Consider the following 7,245-nt stretch of genomic DNA (forward strand, 5'->3'; position numbering starts at 1 on the left):
AAGGCAACCTCTTGCCTTTCGAGGGAAGAAGCACCTTCCAGGTTAGATGTGGGGCCTCGACTTCCCTGTTTGGTTCACGGAGGGAGGAGTTCATCTCTGCGTTCAAAACAGCCACAGGTCCAATCTGCACTTGCTATGTAAAGCTGTTCCATGCTGCTGTGGTGCCAGCTTCCCATTTGGCTCAGTATAAAGCTCTCCTCTGTCTGCCTCAGAATGCAAGCTGTTTAGGGAGAGTGCATGCGAGAGGGGGGAGGAGCAGCATCCCAGGAGCACCGGCAGGGCACTGCACTGCGGGGAGTAAACAGGACCTGTGATCCCCTGTATAGAAATATTATTTGGTATTGTGGTGTGTCCCCCTTAAGTTGCTGAAGCAAAATACCATCTGGGTCCCTTAGGGAGGATATAAGAAAACCTGGCAATGGTTCAAGCAGCACCTGCAGCTAATTGACGCACCATTACTGACCAGGCTGGCAGTGGAACAGAGACAACAGTTCAGGAGAAAAAAAGCAAGTTTTCTTCCGCCGAGGCGGCTTTCTGATAAAGGACTTTTCGTTCTCCTTTTCTCCTGGTTATATCCTTGCCAACCTCCTGTTGAGAATAACTCCAACTTCTCAGCACTCTGCTCCGGACCGTCTCCGTTCTAACAGCTTGAGAACTACTCCTTCAGCCCACTCAGTACATTGCCTCAGTGTTTTTATCTCCGGAGCTGTGCTTTTTTAATCTTTGCTCCTCTTAAATAAAGATATGTTGACTTTTGGAGAAAGCAAGTGTGTGGGACGGTGCAATCAGTGAGAGCTTCCTTTCATCCTGGGAGGGGAACCCAGGGACAGAAGACCTACTCAAGAGGAGAGGATCTTGCTAATTGTCTGGAGGTCTGAATTAGCTCGCCCCTGAAGTGAAACGACAGGGGAGGATGACCCCAGACTCATACACCCCCCCAAAAAAACAGAAAGTAAAGGGGGGTGACCTTGCAGATAGGGAGGCAGGGGGGAGGAAAGATGGAACAAACTGGGTAAAAAACAAAAAAGCCAGCGGTTGCCAGGCAGGGCGTGCTGGGGACTGCACCAGGAAATAGCAAATGGTTCAAGGGGTGGGCATGCTTCAACCCCCCCCTCCCCAAAATATGATCACAAAAAAATGTTCCCTGGCTGCTTTTAAATGCAGGCAACTGGATTTTCAGCTAACTTGTTTCCTTTATGACAATTTGTGTATCTCCTTAGAAAAGAGGGGCGGGGGATTTGGCTCCAGTTGTCTGCTTTTTTGCTCACAGCGGCACGAGGGTGGGGAGGAGCAATTGTAGCACCTTAAAACCAAATCCAGATAAGGCAATGCAACACCATAGGGACCTCAGAGTCACCACTAAATAGCAATAAAATGATGAAGACAGGCGCTGCTGAGATTAAACAATAGGAGAGTGGATGCGGCATGAAATGCAGACAGAAATTTGTGAGATGATGTGAGATCATTGGCACAATGGTGGGAAATACCAATGCAGATTGGAACATAATAGCAAGTGGCCCTGACATTTTTTCTGTACAATGTAATACTAATAAAAGACTTCAAATCATATGGTTGGGCCAGTGAATGGGGCGTTTATTTCAAACGTGTACGGCCTTTTCAGATGTACATCACAATTACAGAAACAGCATCAAGCCTCATAAAAGGGAAGGTGCGCTGGGATTTATATTGTTCTCGCCGAATAGAATCACAGCCATTTTAAAGGAAACCTTCTTTCTACACTTCTCGGTTTGCATGGATTTTTTCAGTGTTATGGGCAAATTAACAGAGTGGCAAGAACTTGTTCGTCCAGCATACGCCTAATTGCCATTTTGCATTTTCCAGTACAAAGAATCGCAATAAGGAATCTACTTGTACGGCTGTACTACTGGAAGCTTTGCTGAAGTCAATGATGTTTTGCCAATTTGTGAACAGTGCAGTGCTGGAATACGAACAGAGAATGGAAATCAGACGGGGCTACATCCATCGACTCAAAAGATTATGCAAATGTTTAAGTGATTGGGCTACACGGGATAGCAGTATGGAATGGCGGCGCGCTTGAATATACATCTCAATCAACCATTTTGGACCGTTTCCAGAAGGGAAATTGATGGAAAGGAATGCAAGAATTTACTTCCCCAGACCCACTAGCTCTTTCCTGTGAATGTGTTTCTGTCCTTTTACTGCTCAAGACTGAAGGCCAGTTCCCACAAACCTAGGGCTGCCAGCTACGGCTTAGGAAATCTGGGGGTATTTGAGCAAGGGAGGGACCTCAGTAGGATGTAAGGGTGTTGAGTCCACTCTCCAAAGCAACCCGATTTCTCCAGGGGGACTGATCTCTGTAGTCTGGAGATAAACTGAAATTCTGGATGATCTCCAGGCCCCACCTGGAGGCTGGCAAACCCACATAAGCCTGTATATTGTTTGAGCTCTTGCTTGGTGACCAACAGTGGAATGCATGAACTGTAAAAAAATGGGCTGGATCGAGAGATCTATAAAGGAAACAGGGGGTTGGATTTAGGGCAGCTATGGATTGCATGGCAAATGTTTTTGGCTAGTCCCAAACACAAGGGAGCCGACTGCCCAGTTTTTTCAAATCCTGATGAATGGTCCAAATGGCTGCTGAACACAAACTGACTGCAAATAGCTGCTGAACACACACTGTCCCCACCTTCTAGAGACGTAGTGAGAAGTTGGGAGGTGGAGATCAAAAGATGACTCTAGGCTGGTGCCCGTTGAGCTCATCCACCTCTTCCCCAGTCTACCACAGAGCTTTTCTCCCTATTCCAGCAAGGCTGGAGCACAGGGGAAAGGTTGGGATAGAGAGAAATTGAAGATCAGCTTGTCCCTACTCATGCTCATCAAAGTTTTCAGGGAGACACGAAAGACAAGATGGTTCTTTTCTCTTCACCCAAAACCAACCAAATGGGCCATAGATAGGGATGGGCACGAACCAAGAAAATGGGGTTCAGTTTGTGTTCTGTGGCATGCCCCACATATGAACCACAGACCATCACAGACTTCTAGCTGCCTTATGAACCAGTTTGTGAGGTTCGTGAGCTGGTAGAACACCCCTCACCCAGTGTGCTAGAGACAGCAAACTTGCAGGGGACCTTCGGCTGACTCTCCTCTGAGCCAGTTTGGTGTAGTGGTTAAGTGCGCGGACTCTAATCTGGGAAAAACCAGTTTGATTTCCCACTCCTCCACTTGCACCTGCTGGATGACCTTGGGCAAGCCATAGTTCTGGCACAGCTGTTCTTGGAAAAGAGCAGAAAAAGAGCTCTCTCAGCCCCACCTACCTCACAGGGTGTCTATTGTAGGGAGGGGAAGGGAAAGGAGTTTGTAAGCCGCTCTGAGACTCCCTTGGGTAGTGAAGAGTGGGGTATAAATCCAGTCTCTTCTTCTTGTCTTCTTCTCTACCTGCCCTCCACGTTTGGTGAGGATTGGATTAACAGGGTCTGAGTTATGGCCCCCCAAAGAAGGTGCCCCCAGGAAAGTACTTTCTGGAGAAATGACCGCGTAACTCTGACCCATAAATCCTATCCTCGCCAAACTTGGAGGGCAGGTACAGAAGAGTCAGCCAGAGATCCACTGTCAGTTTGGGGCTTCTACCTTATGCAAGAGCCATCTAAACCTAATTTTGACAGGTGCAGGTTCAGGAGTGTATAGAACAGATCCTGTGCAAGCTAGAGACATCAGACTTGAAAAGCTGGTGGAGGAGAGGCAGTCGGGTTGGTGGCATTTGTGGAGTCGGGTGAGGGTGGTGGGCTGACTAGCAGCTATTGTTGGATGAGGACAGGATCAGCCCGGGTTTCAACTTTGTCATGGGGTGTAGGCAGACGTGATGGGAGGGAGAGGCGAGATGGCAGACGGACGCACTGGTTGAGCAGATGGATGGCTCCATGGCTTGACATGGGCTCCTAGAAGGCAGCAGCACTAAGAGCTCCTCCACCACCATGAGTAGTGGCACTGAGTTCCTTTGAGAGGTGCCTTCCCACTGGAAGGGAGGGGGACTAACTGTTGCCTGGCAGACCAGAGAAGAGAGGAGCCCGCAGGGGCCCCGCGTCTCTTTTCTCCCTCACAGGCATGCCAGGTATTCGAGTTAGCAGCATCAGCAGTATCCCTTCCGTCTCTGATGGAGTTCAAGCCAAACCAGATATGGACCTATGACTGGGAGGGCTTTAAAAGGCGAGGAGCATGCTGGTGCTTCTGAAGCAATAGGAAAGACAAGCTTCTGCTAGTAAGCAGCAGCCAGTATCCAGGCCAGTGGATTGTTCCACGCAGGGCTCTTTGTGTAGCAGGAACTCCTTTGCATATTAGGCCACACACCCCTAATGTAGCCAATCCTCCAAGAGTTTACAGAGCTCTTCTTACAGGAGCCACTGTAAGCTCTTGGAGGATTGGCTACATTAGGGGTGTGTCACTTAATATGCAAATGAGTACCTGCTACAAAAAGAGCCCTGCCAGGTGAAGGAATGGAACCTGGAGGAGGACCAGGTGGTGCTGCAGTCGGAGAAGTTTGTGAAGAGGCTGAAGGGAAAACTGGGCAGATTTCTGGGAATACTTGAGAATTAAGCTGGAAGCAGAGATCTTATGACAATTTGTGTATCTCCTTAGAAATGTTCTTAAAGTGACTGAAATCCTTCACATGTGTGTTGATGAAAATGCATAAATGATTTTGAATCAGCGGTTGAAGAATGTCCATTGCAGATAGATACCAGGTAGTTTCTTAGTCTAGGCAGGGCATCTCTCTATATAACAAATTCATATCAGCTTTATTACACTGTAACCAGGGATGTTTGATCACCTACCATTTCAGCTCACAGTCTGTTCTCCATCACCATCAAACATCTGCATATGTTCAACCAGTTTGCAAATATTTGTGCAGGAGGAGGAGGAGGAGGAGATGTCAGCAAAGAAGAGGAAGATTGTACGTAGACTGCGGTGGGATCCTGATTTTACATGGACTGTGGTGGGATCCTGATGTGAGAGTTTGGGGTTGAGGGACAGTCCGTGAGCAGATACAGCAAAGGGCCGTGCATTTCACAGACACATGCACCGTTCACTTGTGTTCATGCACTTTGGCTTTTTTTCTTTCGGCTCCAGCCTAGCTTATCTTACTGCTTGCTATCCATCAAGGAGATGGCTGGCTTGGTTAGAGAAAATTAAATTCTTCATACACTGGGATCGCGGTAAATTAAATTCACTGGGGGAATTAAATTCTTCATACACCAGGATCAGGGAGGCTGTGGGTGTTGCTTCCCTGTGCCTATATGCTCTACACATATAAAAAATGTACAGATCCTCGTTCAGCATGTGTGTCGATCGACTTGGACATTGTCGGGTCCTCCTTTGGCTGTTATTAAGTTGAGAGAGAGAGAGAACTTGGCTGATTCTGTATTCGCTGTTCCCTCCGTTGTTTTACGAAATCCACATTGGAACAGAAATCCCCCTCTGCATCGCATGTCGCTGTTGCTTCCTTTGTCCAATGGGTTTTATGGTACCCTCCGCACTCCATGCCACTTTTGCTTTCTTGGTCCATCAGGTTTTATGGTACCCTCCGCACTCCATGCCGCTTTCGCTTCCTTTGTCCATCGGATTTTATGGTACCCTCCACACTCCATGCCGCTTTTGCTTTCTTTGATCATGGGATTTTTTTATGGTACCTCCTGCATACATTTATGGCCATTCAGGGGTGACTTTGCAGTTAGTACGGCCTTGCCCCGGGGTATCTGAATGTGGTTTTGAGCTGCACTTTCCCCTCCCGGTTGAGAAAACGTAGAGTGAATGCTAGAGGCAGAATCGCCCCTTGTCTCTCACTTGTTTTGCCCTGCCTCCCCCTCCATATGTGGGTTTTTTTACTGTTAGAAGGGGGAAAGCAGGCAGACATGCTGCCAATCAAAAGTCTCAGAAGGGCAGTTTCCTCCCTCTATTGGCCTGGTAGCTCTTTCTGCCTTACACTGAGACCGATTTCCCACAAGCGCTGCTCCACGCTTGCCCTTTCCCTTTGCCCCGATGGTACGTGTCAATATCACACAAGCTGCTGCGTGGCCACATTTTGCCCCGCAGCTTTGCGTGATTTCCCCCACATCTACTCAATCCTGTTTTTTAAGGAGTGAGTAGACGTGGGGGAAATCGTGCAAAGCCACGGGGCAAAATGTGGCCGCGCAGCAGCTTGTGTGAAATTGACACGTACCATCCGGGCAAAAGGGAAGAGTGAGCGTGGAGCAGAGCTTGTGGGAAATCGGCCTGAGTAAAAGCAAACCTTTTGCCTCTTTCCCTGAAGGTGTCAGCTATGCACAAATTTCCTGGGAGAGGGGAGGTTTTAGCCTAGGCAGCCCCCCCTTTCCCTTCCCAGCCTGACCACCAGCAACTGCAAGCAAGGCCTCTGCCTTCTCCAACCATTTTTTTTAAAATTACTATTACTTACATTATTTATAGTCCGCCTTTCTCACAGGGACTCAAAGCAGATTACACAGAGTGACTCTATACAATCAATAAAATGGGACAGTCAGTGTAACCAATGCAGTAGGATTTTAGGACTCCGGAACCACCAGAAATAAACAGAAGCACAGCATTAGTATTGACATGACACATGAAGAGGTACAGAAATTACATAATAGAGGAGTTCCTACGACTGAGAAATAACTTAAAAACGGATAAATCACCAGGCCCGGATGGCATACAACCGAGAGTTCTGAAAGAACTCAGATGTGAACTTGTGGATCTCCTGACAAAAATATATAATCTTTCATTAAAATCTGCCTCCATTCCTGAGGACTGGAAGGTAGCTAATGTCACTCCCATCTTTAAAAAAGGGTTCCAGAGGAGATCCGGGAAATTGTCAGCTAACTGCCATGCTTTCATTGTTTTCATCTGTAGCGCCTGAGCGCATGCTTGCTTGCTTGCTTAGCTTAAACTGCTGTAAACAACTATCGGGAGGCGCTCATGAGATGGTGCGAACTGGCCGAGCCAGACTGTGTCTGCATAACCTTGTGGAGGAGGGAGGGCTTGCATTCCACTGTCGGTGTGAATATTTCTGCTCTCATGATGCACGGGGAGTTTCCCGATCATGACCTAATATCCCACCGGGAGATTTCCCACGCGCGCACTTGGATTTCATTTGCTTAGCCCATTGCAGCGTCATGGTATATGTACTGATGCCTCAGCCTTCACAGTTATTCCTAACAATGTACCTGTATAAGCTGGCAACAGATCTGTAGTCTAATAAAGCATAACGATTCCTTG

Source organism: Gekko japonicus, unplaced genomic scaffold (assembly GCF_001447785.1).
Source record: "Gekko japonicus isolate JY-2015 unplaced genomic scaffold, Gekko_japonicus_V1.1 scaffold1879, whole genome shotgun sequence".
In the NCBI taxonomy this organism is placed as follows: Eukaryota; Metazoa; Chordata; class Lepidosauria; order Squamata; family Gekkonidae; genus Gekko; species Gekko japonicus.